General features: G+C 43.6%; 1 protein-coding gene across 5 annotated transcripts in view; it reads right to left on the reverse strand.

Moving 5' to 3' along the window:
• Window positions 1–19,023, reverse strand: part of Gabpb1 (GA binding protein transcription factor subunit beta 1) — a 47,261-nt gene extending 28,238 nt beyond the window's left edge. The window contains exons 1-3 of one of the 5 annotated variants that reach the window (XM_063248582.1): window positions 18,885–19,022; window positions 3,281–3,450; window positions 3,125–3,193 (exon numbers count right to left, since the gene is read on the reverse strand). The gene's annotated coding sequence lies outside the window, so the exon portion shown is untranslated. Of the gene's footprint in view, window positions 1–3,124; window positions 3,194–3,276; window positions 3,451–18,137; window positions 18,269–18,884 lie in introns of those variants that run through there. The other 4 variants (XM_063248574.1, XM_063248578.1, XM_063248585.1 and 1 more) reach the window with 4 other exon arrangements.
• Between the last annotated feature and the right edge of the window lie 141 nt (window positions 19,024–19,164).

The following is a 19,164-nucleotide window of genomic DNA, read 5'->3' on the forward strand; positions in this document are numbered from 1 at the left end:
AAAAATCACTGGAAGATGTGCTCAATAAATCCAAGAGGAAAGCGCAAAGCTGCAGCAAGAGCTTCAGGAAGGTGGGGTGCAACCTAAGAGGATGGAAGAGACATAGAGACATAGAGACATAGACATCTAAGATCACCTCAGAGAGGCCCCTCAAAATAGCAGCTGTGCCTAGACCTGGAAAGGCTCTTAAAAAGAGGGAAAAATAAAGGTTTCTTCCTTATGTATGTGTATAGGTGGATAACATTTCCTTCATTATAGTCGTGGGTAGCTAAAAATAATAGTTCTGGGGTTGTAATCATCACTCAATGCTAATGCAAGCAAATTTTTCAGTGTAACACTATCAGAGGAAGAAGAGTGAAGAAAAATACTCGTAAGAGTGGTTTACAGAAGTGCTTATATCATGTCAAAAGATAGCTAAAATGGGTAAGAAAATGAAACATAATCTTGTTACTTAGAAATATGAAAGGAAATACAAGAGGAAAAAAGCTTAAGATTCAAAGATTTATAAATCTGATGAAGAACCAAAGTAGCTGAAAGACTTATAAAACAGATTTATAAAGACTTAGAGAGTTTGGACTGAGTAGAAAATGACACAAAAGAACATGGGTCATTGTTGTAAGTGCTGCATTTTTTTTTAAATGTACTTTTTGTAAAAGTAAAGAGTAAACAAATATGTGCTTATATATAACAAATACATAGTTCAAAGTCATAACTTAGCTTCTGTGTAGCATGTGTAGTGTGCATTCTTCTAGATCTTTCTATGTATACAGAAAGTCTTTTTTAAAACGTAAGCACAAGAAAAGGTACCATACCATTTCTCGTTTCCAATAAACAGGAACCCCTGTTTTAACAGTGATCTCCTCTTGCCTCTGAGCACATAGATCTCAGCATTTCTCTTACTGAACGGGCTGCACAGTATTACAAAGCCATGGTCCCTGGAAGGTGTCTAACTCCTGACTCCCAGAACCTGTGACTACGCCACTCTCCAGGGTGGGAGGATCGTGGGGCATGACTAAATGAAAGGCCTCCAGAAGAACAACCAGGCTTTCCAGGTGGGACCTGGCCATCACAAACGTCCTCACAGCACTCCAGAGCCGGATCTCACCACGTAAAGCCAGGGGTGCTGAGAAGTCACTCACAGAGCTCTCACCACTCTCCTGTCTTTGGCTAACTCAGAACTGGGGCCTGGGAACCGCTACCACCACATGCAATGACTCTCACCTCGCACCTTCCTGTCTTTTTTTAAAAGGCATTCTCTCCCCGAGAACCTGGGGGAAGTCAGTCCTGCACTCTCTCCAGCACTTCTTCTGCAGCCTGCTGGAAACCACGTGTGCTGCAGAGGGAACCTTCCCTTCTCTGGCACCTGCTTACCTGGTCTGCAGCAGGACCCTTCTCTGACCACCACTCCCAGCTGGGAAGTGGTAAGAATGGCCAACATCATATATGTGTAAAAAACAGCACTGACACACTGTACACACCACACTCTAAGCTTATACACGTCAGTTAATTCCGTCCTAAGACACCGTAAACCCGGAGTCAGGCTTATTGGCACTTTACAGACACTTGGGACAGAGAGAAGGGCCGCGCTGCCCACTGGAGCTCTGCACCACGGCGGGTGGCTCCACAACCCAGGGGACAACCACTGACGTCCTAACATTCTGGTTTTAGTGGAAGCTACACTCACACTTCCACAGACTCTAGGAATCAGCACGGTGAACAGAATCTTCACACAGTCAGTCCCTAAGTCAGCCTTGTTTTCACAGAATTCCTATCAGCGGACAAGAGTGCAACCTGCCTGACTCTCTCCTCCTCCTGGCAGCTACTTCAACAACACATCTAGCACCCCAAAAATCTGAGGTCAATTCAAGGGCAACTATGAAGATAATAAATCTAGACACTTGCTTCCCCTGGCACCTTATTTACTTCTGGACCTAGGCTAGTGTAATCCAGACAAGTCCAGGCAGGAAGCCAGAACTTATCTAGTAACCGGCAACAGGACTTGAAGCAACATCAGCTTGGGGCCAACCTCAGTAAGGAAGGGGGGAAGGGAGGTTTCTAAGGCAGAGTGTCCCACACAGGAGCCAGGGCACATGAAGCTACTGAGCATGAAACAGGGCTAATCCAAAACCAGGAATGCACTAGATTCTGAAGACTTAGCACTAGAAAAGAACATAACTATTGTTAATAGCTTTATTATAGGGATCACTTGTTCCAAACAATATTATTTTGATGCCCACCAACTTATAAATGGATAAGATTGGTTTTTTATATAATGGGGTACTACTCTGCCATAAAGGGGATAGACCTGACACATTTCTAGGTCAGTGGATGCATCCCAAGACCACAGTCTTAAGTGAAACCAGACATACATTTAAATGTCACATTGTTTCTCTGGTGTAAGAAACCAAAAGGGTAGATAAGGACCAAAATATATAATAGATGTTGAGAAATAGGAAGACAATATTCAAATGGGAAGGGGAATAAGGGAAGGAGGAAAGTGAAAGAAAGGAAGCGAGAAAGAAAAAATAGAAGGGAAAAAATGGAAACATAATTTTGTAAATCGGGGAGGGGGCGTTGAAGGGAGGGGAGATTAGGGAAAAAAGAAGAATCGAGATACATCAAGTACAGGTACAAAATTCCTACAATGAATGTAATCATTTAGGCATCTAAAATGCACCAATAATATTTTTTAAAACGCAAAGAAATTATAAAATTATGTTGAACATCCAAAACACAGTTCCAAAACACACATTAAAATTAACTCCACATATTTTTTAATGTAGATACTAGAAACGTTTAAATGTGGTTGATGGCCAGCCGTGGTGGTGCACAGCTGTAATCCCAGCACTCAGGAGGCTGAGGCAGGAGGCTCACTGTGAGTTCAAGGCCAGCCTAAACTACATAGTGAAATCCTGTCTCAAAAAGACAAAGTGTTTTAACTGTTGGCCAGAGATGTTACAAAATCATTAGCCAAAACATTTTGGCACCAACTCTACCCCATTCAGCTACTACTTTAAACCACGCATTTATCCTGGAGAAGAGTGCGAGTAGAGGAAGGCGACAGACCGGACCCCTGAGCTGAGCAGGAAGGCAGCTTCGAGCTTGTCAGGGAGGCACAACTTACCTGCTCCTCACACAGGGAAGCCAGTCAACTGCTGGCTGTCGCAAGTAGCAGCAGTAAAGCATCAATATCCTGCCAACAAAAGAACACATAGGCTGTGATCCTGTCTCACCAAGACTTCTCACATCCCTCCCACCTCTAGTTGTAACACTCACTGACTCTGAACTCTACTTTCTCCAGCTGGCAGCCAGGCAACGCCCCTAGACAGGCTTTCCCTCAGTCAGAGGGGTCTCTGTATGAGCCTCCAGCACCTGCCTTCCAGGAATCTTCTCAGAAGACACACCTCACCCCTGCGCAGCACTCTGGGGGAATGACTCACCCACTGACTCCTAGCAGAGTGAAAGAAAGTAATTAAGACACTCACATTTTGAATTTTTCTGTCCCCTCTACATGATATTTAATCTCTTTCTGTTTGTATGCATGTATGTGTAATGGCAGGGATCGAACCAGGGCCTCTTTCACGCTAGGACTGTACTGTATATACCATTGAGCTACATATACAGCCCAGCCCTGATTTCTTTATCTCCCATATCTTGTATTTTTGTGAACATTATTTATGTCGTGGTGCTGCTGACTGACCCTGGGAGCCTGCACATAGTAGGTATGTACTCTGCCACAGAATGACATTTCCTGCCCACTCTCATATCTTGGAAACTACAAGTAAACATTAAAACTTGGATTAAATTCAGATTAAAAATTGGCCTTGGTGCCACACACCTGTAATCCCAGCGATCTGGAGGCACAGGAAAGACTGCTCAGAGTTAAGGTTAACCTATGCCACACAGTGCACATTGTCTCACAGAACAAAACAAAAAGAAGTATGTATTTTAAATAATGAATTCATACTGAGCTTTACAACCTGAATTGAGCATTACTAGGTTTTCTTTCTGTTTAGTTAGGTCCTTTGATTTTATGCTTGTATCTCTGCTTCCTAACATAGCAGCATCCTTGACAGGCTTTACCCTACAATTTGTATCACATGGTACCCAGAAAAAGTGCCAGTATTACAACTAGCAATAAAACAAGTGAATGAAGTTTCAAATTTCCTTTCAGTTCTTTCTATCCTTAGCATATATACCATTTACATATTTTTTTTCTTTTTTCCAGTACTGGGGATCAAACTCATGACCACCTGCTTGCAAGGCAGGTGCTTATGCCGCTGAGCTAAATCCCCAGCATATACACCATTTACTATGCAGCTCAAGTCACTCAAAACAGTTTCTCCTAATAGTTTAAGCAACTATCTATTCATATTTTATCTATATTCACCAGCTGATGTTTGCACTAAATCTTAATTTTGTTTTTTTCATTGTAAATTTAAAGCATATATACTCACATATATGTACATTTCTAAAGTCAAAACTATACTCAGAAATCTTACCACCTTTGTTTCCTTCACTCCATTGCCCTCCCCCTCCACCCTGCTACATACCTGCTTTCCTGGCTTCCTGTGCAGCTAGCCAGGAAGGTCACATGACCTCCAACCCAACAGGGAAGCATCTGCGCTAAGCTCTAATTTAGAAGACAGCACACAAAATGCAGGTATAGCATAGAAACCATTGCACCAAACAAGTACCACAGATTCTAATTACAACTGCATGACAAATTTCTTTTCTGCAAAATTAACCATAGGTGGCTTCTGCTGCTTAGAACTAACAACCGGATCAACCCAGGTAATCCAGGGAGACACAACAGCAAGCAAAAAGGCCTAGCCTAGAAGCTGCAGTGAAGAGGGGCAACAGGAAACAGTGATGGAAACCTGTCAGACTGTATGATTCCATCACTAAGGGCAACAACTGACGCCATGTGTGGTCATTTACACCTTTTACCTCAATCACAATACATTCACCTCTAATATTATAATTTATGCTTCCCATTTGGCCACTGTTCCACTTCTTTTCTCTCTTTCCTGACCCCCTTTTATATAGGTTCTTATTTTGTCTACTGATTTGGAAGTCAGACACTATTTTTTATTCTTTTATTGGTTCTGCATGAAAAGTCTAACATTAATCAAAATTTTACTTCTCTAAAGAAACCTATAGATTTCTAAAAGACCTATACAACACATCAACCAATACAATGTAAAGACTTTGGATTCCAATTTGAAGAAACCAAATGAAAAATCGTATCTTTTTTGAGATAATTTGTGCAAGATGAACACTGTTGAAACACAGTATCAAGGAACTGTTGATCCTAGATATAATACTGGCGTTACAGTTTAAGTTCTTGAGATTAAAAAAACAAGGTATTGATAGATTAAATACTGATACATCTGTTTCCCTGTTGGTCTCCTGTTATTTATCTACCAGACAGTGCTCAAGGTTTATAAAATCCATTTTAATTTTCCAAGTAAGTATCACCTTTACTTTTTCACTTACACTTTATTCGTGCCATATAGGATCAAGTTCATTCTACCCTAGACCTACCCTTCCCAAACACACTGTCCAGTCTGGTATGCATAGCGAAGGCATTTAAAGAACCCAAACTTCCATTCATTTGTCACATCAACCCTGTTCCAAGTGCTCCAGAGCCTTACGTGGCTTGTCACAATACTGAACAGAACAGAGGCACGATGTAAGTTAGCTAGCCTTCAGGGGTAAGGTGTTTGTCACAGACTGCTTTTGTCTAAAAACACCTTTATCCCTCCCATTTCTTTAAATGCATTTCACTTGGTATAAAACCCTAGACCGGCAGGCAGTACTCTGCATTTCACATTGCAGGAAACAACTCACTGACTTCTGACTTCCACTGTTGCTGCTGTTTTCTAGTTTTCAGAATTTTACTGGTTATCTTCTTTTTCCCCAGCTACTTTTAAGAATTTTGTCTGTGTTACTGTGTTATTGGTTTTATTGCAATATGTTTAGGTGTATGTTTATTTTCATCTAACGAGAATGGTTGGGATTCTTGAACTTGTATTTTTCATTGTTTCTGGGAAGTATCAATCACCATCCCCTCCTTGTTCTGTCTAATTCCAATTAAGATCTCACTCTGTCCCCTTATCTATTACCCAGTGTTTATCTTCCATCTTTCGGCCTCTAAGCTACACTCCCATATTTTTATCCTCTATATTTTTCCAGTGTGATCATTTTGCGTCCAATCTGTTGGAAATTGTATCATTAAGTTTTTTTTTAAACATTTCAGATGTATTTATCTTTTTACAGTCTACAAAGGCACCTTTTAAAAAGTTTCCTGTCCCATCTTCCAGGATGCCCCTGAACAATGACAAAATGCCCACTGGGGGCAAAAATCACTCTTTAGGTAAAAGCAACAGCACCACATACTTTTTGGAGTAAAGTGCTATTACTATCCTTTCATGCAACTGGACACATCTAAAATATACGACGTGAGAGTCTGCACAAACCTGACCCAGGCCCAGGGCAGCCCAGCATTTCTTGAGTCTCCTGAAGTTCCAGAGCACTCTGGTAATGAGGGACAAGCACAGAGGGGGCGAGGGAGAGGGAGAGCCTGTGCTCCTTTTCACCATCAGAATTCTAAGTATCATTATTTGAAATGTTTTGCTTTTTGTGGTGCCAGGGTCAGGGATCAAACTAGAGTCTTATGTTTTCATTCTGAGCTCCTCCAGCCTGTATACAACTGTTTTTTCCCCTCCGACACTCAGGACTGAACCTAGGGCCTCATGTATGCTAGGCAAGTCCACTTCACCACTGAGTCCTACTTTCCAAGCAAGGTATGAATTTGTCAGCTGTATCTTCCATTTTTTAACAGTATTCCACCTGTGCACAGCAGGGGCCCTGTTACAACTGTACAATTGTACTACTGCTATTCTTCATGAAACCTAGAGTATAAATATCTATAATCCTAAAGTTAAAAAATACTTACTCATGATTATTTTATGTTTAAGATACATTCAAGAGTTCCATATCTAAAGACCATAAACTATTTCAGTATTCATCAAACTACAAAGCAGTAAGAGTTTGTCTATTAGCATGTGCTACATGTCTCACATGCATGCCAAAATCTTATTTCCTGATAATGCTTTCACCCTTACTCTCTCCCCAATTTAGCAATCTGGGTGCTGCCCTCCAACTTCTCTCACAGCTAGTATAGAAGTCTGACCGTTGATGTGCTGCACCCTCCCCCCAGTTCAAAGGTTGGGATCATCCCATCCAGGTGGCAGACTCAGAGACAGGGCCTCTGGGAGGTAATCAGGTCACATAAGCTTTGCTTGCCTCCATGAATGGGATTAAAAGGGTCCTAGAGCAGGGCAAACTGCCGCATGCTGGTAATCCCAGCACTTGGGAGACTAAGGCAGGAAGATTGTCATTGAGTTTCAGGCCAGCCTGGGCTACATAGTGAGTTCAAGGTCAGCCTGAACTACACAATGAGAGCCTGAACTACACAATGAGACCCTGTCTCAAAAAAAAAAAAAAAAATCAAACAAAGAGTTAATCAACCACAATCATCAGTGTCAACCACATTCTTTGATGGGCACACATATAAATGTACCCCACCCCCGAAATACACTATTTTGGGATCTTCTTCCTTATTTATAAGTCTACCTACTGTATGTGTAACTTAAGTTATTCCCCGTATGAGGACCTTCCCCTCTGGTCATCTTCCTAATGATGACCATTTTGTTTCTTGTTCATCTCTCACTGCTACCAGCGATGCTACAATGGCTGCACTTGCACATGCCTCCTTTCATACTGACACGAGTGATCCTCTAGAGCTGCAAATGAATACATGTGCTAGGAGCCAGCACCTTAGATTAATAGGTGCCACCAAACTGCACATACCAATGACACCCACCTAGCTGGCAGACTGACTATCCTCCTGGCAGGGGTGCGTAAAAGCATCTCCTCAAGATACAGCCAAGCTCAGTGTTATTGAGCTTTGTACTTTTCTATGATGAGTAGGGTATGTTTACTCCTTGCTTTACACCAGTTTTTGAATTGCTAGTGAGACTGCACTGTTAGCAAATGCTGCTCTGCTGAAACCTCCTGGACATATTTTTCACCTGTTTTCCCATCTCACTGTCTCTAAGAGTGCATTGTGTATACTTCTGGTTTGTTACCTATGTTGGAAATATTCCTTCCAGTCTCTTAAATTTGCATATTCTAAGCCTTGTAATAAAGTTTAAACATCTTTCTAAAAATAAAGATAAAATCAAGTGTTCCAATCACCATCATAATGAACTATATGTATATTTAACTTAAAGTAAAGAATAAACAGTTGGTCACTCACCATTCTACGTACAAAAATGTATGTCCAAGAAATAGTTGGACAAGGGAACACCTATTTCCCCAGGTGCTCTTGGTTCTCAATGCTTCTCTTTATAGTGAGAGTTTGTTTACAAAGTTTTATGTTGTTTGATACAACACAGTGCATAAATACTGGCCATCTAGGGTACACCTGAGGAGAGTGATATGTCTCATCATTAGAAGAAAAGCTGGTTATTCAGACTTACTCATAGATGGTACCTCTACTTTCCATGTGGCTGACCTCCTACATTATTTTCAGCAATTGCACAACTATTAGTGGAAGTGAACCCCAATGCAGCACAGACCTGTAAGGATCCGACCTGTGCCTCCCGGCAGGCTCACTCACTGTCTACCCATCGCCCCCTTGGGTTCCTCTAACAACAGTTACCACATGTAACCTTCAGCACCATTTCACCTCAGGAGACTACTTCTTCATGTCTTGTTTTCCTGAGAATCCAATTACTTCAGTTTACATGACCAAATATTACTCTTTTCCCTCCAAAACCCAGTTCATATATTATCTTCTCCAAAAAGCTTCCCTTCATCACTCCTGAAATGAACCACTTCTCTCTTCTCACTGCACCCAGCCATACTTCCATTATTAGATGGATCCTACCAAGTGACAGTGACTTACAACACAACTTGTATCTGTGACACTACAAGCTCTCCTCCCCATATAGGCAGGATTTAGCTTATTCTCCCGTTCATTTTGGTACTGAGATGCTTCCAGCATACAACTCCATAAACATTTACTAAAGTAAACAAGCCTACTCCTTCCCCATTACCACACTATAAACTTCGGCATGTGTCGCCAAAGCAAACACACTACAAACTTAAAAACTATAGCCACAATTTATTTTTTCACATTTAGTCACATTTTAAATAAATATATAAATATATAATACATGTAATTTTTCTATGTAAAAAAAATGTTCATCATCTGATTTTAAAATGGGCAAATGACCTGAACAGGCACTTCTCAAAAGGAAATAGTCAAGTGACCACATGTATTAAAAAGTTCAATGTTGGGGCTGGGGATTTACCTCAGTGGCATAAGTGCCTGCCTTGCAAGTGTGCAGTCATGAGTTCAATCCCTGGTACCGATTAAAAAAATAAAAAGTTCACTATCGCTAATAATATCAAGGAAATGCACAGCAAAACTACAATGAGATATCATCCCAACCCAGTGAGAATAGCTATTATCAAAATGACAAAAAAAAAAAAAAAAAAAAACAAATGCTGGTAAGCATGAGGAAAAAGGGGAACTCTCACACAGCTAATGAGAAGGTAAATTAACCCAGCCCTTGCGGAAAAAAGTAGGGAGGTTCCTTAAAAACTAGAAGCAAGGGCCAGGGATTTAGTTCCGCGGCATGAGCGCCTGCCTTGCAAGCGCACAGTCAGTGAGTTTGATCCCTGGTACAAAAAAAAAAAAAAAAAAAAACCTAGAAACAAAACCACCACATGATGCTGCAGTCACACTGCAGGGCCAGACAGCTGTGCTCACACTCACTGCACTCAACAGCTGAGACCGCATCAAGCTGAAGGACCACCTCAGGATGAACACAGAAAACCTGCCATGCATATGTGACAGGACAAGCCACTCTTACTTGGAGCAAAACGCATGTGACTGGAACATATCACCTCAAGTGAAAAATTCAGGCACAGAAAACAGATACCACATATTCTCCCATACAGGCGAAAGCTAAGGTTGATCTCAAAGCAGCAGAGACATGAAGAGTGGTTTCCAGAGCCTAGGAAGGGTGGGGTCAGGCAGGGATAGCGAGAAGATGGTTAAGTGGGTACAGGGGTGCACCTGGTGAGGAAGAGTGACTCCTAACGTTCTACAGCACAGTAGGGTACAGACGACAACAATTAACTGAACATTTCCAAATACAGTGGCACTTCATTTCAAGCATTTAATTCTTTCTCTGATTTTGGTCACAAACTATTCCCGAACCAAATCAAACATCCCCATAAGGCTGACACTGAATCTAACCACTGAATTTGATTTGGTTCACAACCAACTTGTTCTGCAACCAGAGTTGTGGAAAGAATTAAATTAGTGAACTGAGGTACTGCTGTAACTGGTACTGAGGTGACTGATCCAATCATCATAAACTTTATGCAAGTATTGAAACATAGTGTTTCACACAGCTAGATACAATTACTGCCTAATGTTTCAAATATATCAGTAATAACCAAAAGACTATGCTACACCAAAAGTTGTCTACATTTCAGAGGTTCTTTTCAGGGGAAATATACCTGGGCTTTGATGCAGTAGTAGACTGTGAAATCATTTTAGCATGGTAAGGCCAACATCTAACTATGAATATGTATCAAAGGCAGTTATCACACATAAACAGTAACATACACATGGTCACTATGTAACCCACTGCTGTAGGTTACAATACAAAAATAGCTTGGAGTTGAGAATGTAGCTCAGTGGCTAGAGTAATCTGCCAGGGTTCAATCCCTGCACAGAAAAAAGAAAGCTACTTCCACAGGGGCTATTTGGGCTTAAAGACTTAAATTAACAAGATGCAGTCGTTAAAGATGAGACTCATACACACCATCTCTGGCTCCCCGCTACCTCTCCCAGCCCATGCACCCTTGCCCTATGGTCCCTCTCTTCTGGCCACATAAACTTTAGCAATTTTTCTAAGAAGTGAAACACGGACCCATTGCAGGCTCACAGTTTCTTCTGCCTAGAAAAGCCCTTTCCCTTCTACGTAGGTAACGGCATGACCCATCCTGTCACAGGACCCCAGAGAGCAGTCACACTGAGGCTAAGGACTAGCTCACAGACTTCTGTTTACTGTGTCCTCCCCAAATGTCAGCTAAGAAAATAGGGATTTTTGTCTCAATTTGTTCAATGCTCTAACAGTGCCTGGCACAGGGCAAACATTCCTGGACGGCCTTAGGCAGCAAAGAAAAGGAACAGAGTAGCACAGCACTTGTAGGTGGGCATAGAAAAAGCAGAACAGACATAAAAAGATTTGCAAGTCAGAAATCGTAATTCGGGCTTTATCTTGCAGCCTATTGGGAGAATTCAATTTTTTGCTCAAATGAAGATCCACTCAAACATTTATTCGGCCCAGGTCCAGTTCCCTTTGCTCCACACACTGGTGTGTGCAAAGGTCAACAGTGCATGCCCTCTCCATGGGCTTTCAGTTTTGGGGTTAAATTTGTTTTGGGGGAAAATTATCCTGCCAACCATGCAGGCCAGATTCAAGGAAGGAGAATCTAAAGTTAGAAAAACTGCCTGACTGATGGATGTGAGGAAAAGCATGCATCACCGACAAGTTCAAGTCTAAGTGTGATGTCAATGAAACTAACAGAAAAACCAAAGAGGCAACAGGCTAAGTAATCTACAGATGACAGGGCTTTCTTGAGCTTTCCAGTCAAAACACATGACAAATCTCCTGAGCTACAAACCCGGAGAACACACCTAGGAGTCATCAGAGTGTAACACATCCACCAGAAAGGAGATACAAGCCTCGGGCAGAGGACTGACCACTATGGTACTGACCATACAGCAGTGACAGGGTCACGAAATAACACAGAAAACAGAAAGAGGGCAGTAGCAGACAGGGAAGCCAGGGTGGTAAACTAACATGAACACTAAGAACAGAGACAGCGTTGGTGACACTCAGCACTAGTGTGGGAGTGCGGGTGCTAAACAGAGCATCTCTAAGATGAGAGGGCCCTCTGGAGCACCAGTCTCAATAATCTTGTACTGCTGCAGCGGTTGTAACCCAGTTCTTAGAACTTTTGAAAAAAGGAAATGCAGACAGCTAGACAGCAGTGTATTTTAAAGGTGACCTCCACCCAACACAGAAGTCTCCATGCTTGAAGGTAGGGAGGAAAAAAACTGAAGATAATGACTGAGGTGACCACAGAGGAAAAAAGTTAAAAGGAACCAGTTAGAGTCCTTTTCAATTAGTTTGCAACACAGAATGATACAATTGAGATCTGTCCTGATAAAAACTGAAAAACAAAAATGTGAAAGCTTGTATCCTGTATTTTTTCAGTAAGCCAAAGTCCATGGTATCTACTCAGACTTAAAGAGGAAGACAAATTCTGAGACATTTGAAAAATGCAATATTAATAAAATAATTACGACCAAGTGGCAGGGCACAGTTGTTCTGAATAAACTGTTCAGAATAAACTTGTAATGGCCAAGATCGTATAATTATTCAACTGCTTGCACACATGCTGTGCCTCATGAGAAAGAGGAAATCAATCAAAGACTTCACAACAGGAGCCTAGTCATAGGAAAGTGCTCCTCAAATTCAGGCTACCTCTAAAGCATAAGGAATAAGCTAAGGATCTTGATCAATCTCCACATAAACACAATACCATAAACTAGGTGACTTACACCAGGCATAGTGGTACACTCATTGTGATCCCAGCAACTTGGACGCTGAGGCAGGAGGATCACCATAAATTCAAGGCCACCCTGGGTTACAAAACGAGCCCATCTCAAACAGCAAAGCAAAGTATGTGGTTTATCAACAAGAGAAGTATACTTTCCACAGTTCCAAAAGCTAAAAAGGCCAAGATAATGTAAGGTTAGATTTGGATTCTGGGAAGGGCCAGCGTCTACACCAGTCTTTCTGACATGACCACACAAGGTGAACGGGGCAGAACAGAATGGCCTGGCTTTCCTCTCTCTAAGATGTTTTTTCATCTTGCTTTTTCCTCTTATTGGGCTCAAGCTCTCTGGCAGGACCAGTTTCTTTTCCACTCTTCACTCTTTCAAATAAGCATTGCCACACCTTCCTGTTGGATTCACTGGGGATGGGTGGCTGCCCAATGTCTTCCCTTAGGATAGCCACCCCACTCCCACAGGCTCCCCGCTCACCTCAGCCCCCACCCTGGTCAACTCTGTAATCTGTTTCCTCTGCCTGGACAGGGTCAGTGCACAGACACAGAGAACACAGAGTCACATCCACAAGGGGCTGCATATCCAACAGCTTTAGCGTGAGCAGAACTAAGCTGGCATGCAGATCCCTGGAAACAGCTCTGCAGCCTAGAGGGAGGCTTCCGGAACCATCCCTTAAAGTAAGAATGTGCGGTTCCTATCACCACAGAACAGAAAGGTGTTAAAAGGGCCTTGATGGCCCCAACCCACCTCCGTGGAGGAACCACTGCTGCAGTAAACCAGGAGGGAGTTTCCAGCCTTCAAGTCTGGGCTACAAGAAGGCTTACTGGGTTAGAGGAGCCCTCAAGCTTCTCCTCGGGAAAGAAAGACTTCACAGAACAGAATCACAGTATCCATGGTGTGGGCATATTTTTAAACAATAGAATCACAGAAGCAGTGGGTTTAACATATTTTTTAATCAGAGGAGGCATAAGTGGATATTTCTATTATTTTAAGTTCTTAATCTACCATGCACTACAAAAGGTACATAACACCATAAACAATGTTTTAATATGAAAATAAAATCAAACTCGAACTTAATAAATGTCCTACATGCTTCTTATCTGCAATTCTAAAGAAACAAAATAAAATAAACAAAAAACCCTCTGAGCCTCAAAATCATTCATTTGGAGTAAAACCTTATCTTCCCCAACATGAAGCTGTTTAGTCCAGCCTCTTTAGCCTAGGTGCTCATCCACCCTCTTGTACAAATAGTAATCCATGAATAAGGGTACTGCACAGGGCCCAGCCTCTTCTTTATCCTTATTTTTTTGCTTTGAGACAAAGTCTCACTAGTCACTAAGCTGCCCAGGCTGGGCCCAAACTATCCATCCTCCTGCTGCAGCCTCTCAAGAGTGCTGGGATTGCAGGTGTGGCTCTTTGCCTCCTGAGGGCTCAGTTGACAGGTATGCGCCACCATGCCCAGCAGAAGATACGGCCATTTTTAGGGCTCAAGTCTGCAAAATTACAATGCGATTTAAAGCTCTTTATCAAAGAACTCACTAATAGTCATTTCTCAGCAGGGTATGAGGGGCACATGTCTGTAATCCCAGCAACTCAGGAGGCTGAGGCAGGAAGATTTGAGCTCTAGGCCAGTCTGAACTACATAGTAAAATCTTGTGTTAAAAAAACAAAAACAAAACAGTTCTCTATCTAAGACAATGAAAGTGATGATCCAAATGAGCTCAACTGTTTAAATTAGTTTTGTTTTTCCTATCAACACCTACAAATCTGGATGCTGTGCATAATGGCTGTTTGTGGGAAACCCAAGGACACCTGGCTCAAACCCTCCAACATATCAGGGCCTCTACCCTAGAACCCCCAACCTGGACACTGTTAGGGAACAGAAAAAGCCTACCACCAAAACCATCTATTTTGCTTTTGCAATTTAAAGGAAACTTCTCTTGGAACATTGTAGAACTCTGCCTCCAACTTCTACCAGTTGATTCTCTTTCTGGTCAGATCCGACCTGTCCGACAGACTCCCAAATATGTCAAGCTGCTGTCACTTCTTACAGGAGCTTCTCTTCTTTAGGCCAAACATTCCATTTCAACATAGCCTGGTTTCTGTTTCTCCCAAAGCCAAGGTCCCCTGGATGCACATCGTAGCCTAATGTACAATCTTCCTATTAAAAGGTAAGAGGACCAGGGCCAATAGATTTCTACATCTGAATTGATCAACAGCCCTGCATAATCACCTCCAGCCTAGGTCACCATCTCCATACTCATGTCACAGAAGTGGTCACTACAAACAAAGGTAACTACCCAGCAGCCTGAACTGACAGCTGACCACCAGAGCACTGTGGTGTTAACACTGAGGTTAATCAGTTAACACTGAGGCTCTGACACTAATTTCAAAATGGCACTAGAAATATCTTTTAGCTGGGGAAGCTATCCCATCCCCCCAAAAAAGTCATGTAACAGTATAATGCTAACAAGACATACTCATGCTATAGAAACATAACTGATTATCTGCTAGAAAGCCAAGGCCAAAGGAATAGTAAGCTGTCCTCAATAAGATAACTATGGTTTATAGTTTATTACATATGTTATGAAGCATGAGTTCAAAGGTCTCCAAAATAAATGATGTTTGAGATGGAAATGCTAATTACCTTAATTTAATCATTTCACATTGATACATGCATAAAATTACCACACAGGACCAGAAAAATATGCCCAACTATCTGTCAACTTAAAAAGAAAAAGAAAACCAGCCAGGCACACTCCACAAGCCTGTTGTTACCCTCACTACTCAAGAAGCTGCCCAGGAAGGAGGACTGCCAGTTCAAAGCCAGCCTGGGCAAGTCTGCCAGATCCTGTCTGGAAATAAAACTTAAAAAAGGGCTGCAGCTCATGGCCTGCTTCCTGACACTGACCGTGTATGAGGTCCTGCTTCTAACCCCAGTACCACAAAAAAGAAAAGCAAAAGGAAACCAAGTTATCAGAAGGTCCAGCATCTTATTTCTTTTTCAATGTTAGCCAAGGAAGAGAGAAGAGATGAAAGTCATCAGTCAGTGAGTTCATCTGCATGCTTGCAGCAAAGGGAACTTGCAAAGGGGAACTAGACAAGGGTCTCAAGCACTGGCAGAAATGAACTTATTATTCAAAATATTAAGCAGCAGCCAAGCGTGGTGGCATGCATCTGCAGTCCCAGCACTCAGAAGGCTGAGGCATGAGGCCCGCCTAACTACATAGTGTGACCCTTCCTCCAAAAAAGAAAAAACCCCACAAAATACCATGAAGCAGCTGAGGCTTGGGTCACATGGCCATAATCCCAGTTACACAGGCAGCTGAGACAGCAGGAGCCCAAGTTTGAGGCAAGCTGAGGCAACTTAGTAAAACCACTGTCTCAAAACTAAAGGGCTGGCTAGGGAAGTAGCTCAGCGTAAAAGCTCTGGGTTCAATCCACAGTACCACAAGAAAAACAAAAAGGAAAAAAACTTTTTGAAATTTCTAATGACATGTTTGCTTCATCTATTAAAACACAGGGGCTGGGGATACAGCTCAGCAGCACAGCACCTGCCTGGCAAGCAAAGCGCCAAGGTCCTGAGTTGCTTCCCAGTACCAAAAAAAAAAAAAAAAAAAAAAAAAAAAAAAAAAAAAAACAACCCTGAGGAGGGGAGAGGCTGCACAAACTAAAATCCAGAGAATTAACCAAGATCCAGTCTATTTTCATACACACAGCAAACATTAAAAATACACCTGGCATTTTCTAACAATTACATAAAGAATGACCAGATGCTTCCTGTTGATGGAACAAGAGAGAACTACAGACTGACAGAGTCAGACCAGAGTTCACAGAAACAACTGGAAACATTTGGCCTCCTTTCAAAGCTATTAAATCGAAGCATGATCTTTAAAGTTTACACACTACTGTGTAATTGCTGCCCACCCAGGAATCCCGGGATTCTTTCAGACATACCCCTCTATGGGGGGGGGGGGGCGGCTATTGTCTTACTGAAGGTTTCATTCCAGGATTTCTCTAGAGTTCTCACAGTGCTTTGATTACATTTACACAAATTTCCACAAGCACACCTAACACAAATTCATGTTTTTTATATATTAAAGACACATGCTAAAACTAAAATTATGTGCAATCAGACTATTTCTAAACATTCTTGAGTCTCCACAATCACAGATTATGTAATCTTTATCTACGTAAGGTACTGTTTATGCACCTAAATCTCAATTTTTTTTTTCCAGTACTAGGACCTGAATAAAGGACCTTCACACTGAGCAACCCCTCCCCACCGACCCCGACGGCCCTTTTGCAAAAAAAATTTCTGCGACAATTTCTCATCAAGTTGCTAAACTGCCCAGGCTGGGCAGGAACTTGTGATCTACTGCCTAAGGTCCCCAAGAGGGCTGGAATTACAGGCATGTACCACCACACCTGCCCTAAATCCCAAATTTCTTTTTTTTTAAAAAAAGTTCAGTGCCCAAGGAAAATGTATAGTACTCATTCTTATCTGTACTTTTAAAGTCTTGCGTAATACCCCGACTTGACCTACATGGTGAAAGCAGGTGACATAGTTGTGCATTTAAAAAAAAAAAAAAAAAAGCATAAGGGTACCCGTGGAGTTCTCCAGGGGTTGCATGATATGATATCACAAGACACCAATGCAAAAGTAGATTTAAGAATCTGGCCGTCTTCTATTAAATCAGGCATTCAAAAGATTTGCAGAAATAAAGATGTCATTCTTGTGTATCATTTGTATTCACATGTGCTTGACTTTTTGTTTTTGAAAAAAAAAAATACTTGGAAAAGAGAAAGGGGTTTTTAGATTCCTTCAATTCAAAGTCTGTGCCTCAAAATGGAAATGTCAAAATCTGTAAGAAGCTTAAACTTAGGAGCAAGATGGAGTTTGCCTGTAATGTCAGCAATGGGGAGGCTGAGGCAGGAGGATCTAGAGTTAAGGGTCCAGCCTGGGTTCCATAATGGTTTCAGTGCCAGTCTGTTTTGGGACCCCGTCTTCAAAATCAATCAATCAATCAATAAATAAGCCCAACAACAAGAAACTTAAACCAAAACTGGAATGACGGCCACGCCTATAATCCCAGGGCTCAGCAGGCTGAGGCAGGAGGATTACGAATTCAAGGCCAGCCTGGACTAAACAGGAATGTGCCTCATACATGGTGCCACAGAAAAGAAAAGGGAAAAAAAAAACTAAACCAAACCCGTGAACCCTAATGTGAGATAAACTACGTGCAGATGAGAATTTCTCACCACTAACTTCAACAGAGTAACTAGGGGTGCATGCATTTTCGGCGATGTCAAAACTGCTTTGTAAGGATCACTGATAAAGTCCACCAAATCTTTTTCTCCCAAAATAAAACACAATTTTACAAAAACTTTTCAGAAAATAACTTGCCTGACTTGAGACAGCAAACCAGAGTCCAGGGACAAAACTTAAAAATTCACTGCATCCCGCGCGGCCCCCTCCGGAAGGCCCGTGGTCCCGGCCCCGACCCCGCACACAGCTCCGCGGGCAGAGCGCAGCGGCGAGCACGGCGCAGGCCGCTGGGGTGGGCGCGCAGAGGGGCCGCGTCCCTACGGCCTCTGGACTCCACGGTCAGCCCGAAAGCGGGCGGGTCCGCGGCCGCGGGGGCCGCGACGCACACCGATCGCATGGCGGCGTCCCCGCTCCGCGCGCCCCGGGTCCCGGACGAGGTCTCTGGCCGACCCGGCTCTCGCCACGGCCGCGCGGGGAGGCTGCGCGCCTGCCGACCACAGGCCATCCTGCGCCCGGACGCCAGACAATGGCCATGGCTCCAGGCTGGGCGCCTCCGCCACCTCCCCAACCCCGGCCCGGCCCGGCCCAGCCCGAAGCCGGGCGCGGCCGCCTCCATGTCTGAGGCCTCCATGTCCCGCGCGGGGCCGGGGACAAAGCGTGGCGGCGGCGGCGGCGGCCTGGGGGGGAGGCGGGAGCCGGGCCGCCCCCGCCGACCCCCGCGGAATCCGCGGGCCCGGGAGCCCCGGAAACCCGGCGCCTTAATGCAATAAACAGGAAATCGCGGGGATGATCTGGGTTCCGGGGGAAGTGGAATTATTTTTTACCAGCGAAGAGATCAACTTCCACATCCGGTGGTAACCGGGCCCCACACAGACCCGCACTGACCTGGAAAAGCTTCGGGAGCGGCGACGGGGCGGTGGCGGCGGGCGGGGGCGCGGACGCGAGGCGCCTCGAGGCCGGCCGGGCTGACGCGGCCCGCTACACTCAGCGCGCGAGGGCGGCACGGGGCGCGCTTTTCCGAAAGTGCCGCGTCGGGCCGGCGCCCGCGACCCGCGCCGAGGACTCCGCCGGGCCGCGCGCGGAGGGACACATGGCGCCACAGCCCTGCGGCCCGGCCGCGCACGCCCGCGCGAGGGCCGGCGGCCCGGGGCTCAGGGGCGGCTTC

This window comes from Cavia porcellus, unplaced genomic scaffold (genome assembly GCF_034190915.1).
Source record: "Cavia porcellus strain 051 isolate PalLab524CR breed Dunkin Hartley unplaced genomic scaffold, mCavPor4.1 scaffold_1, whole genome shotgun sequence".
In the NCBI taxonomy this organism is placed as follows: Eukaryota; Metazoa; Chordata; class Mammalia; order Rodentia; family Caviidae; genus Cavia; species Cavia porcellus.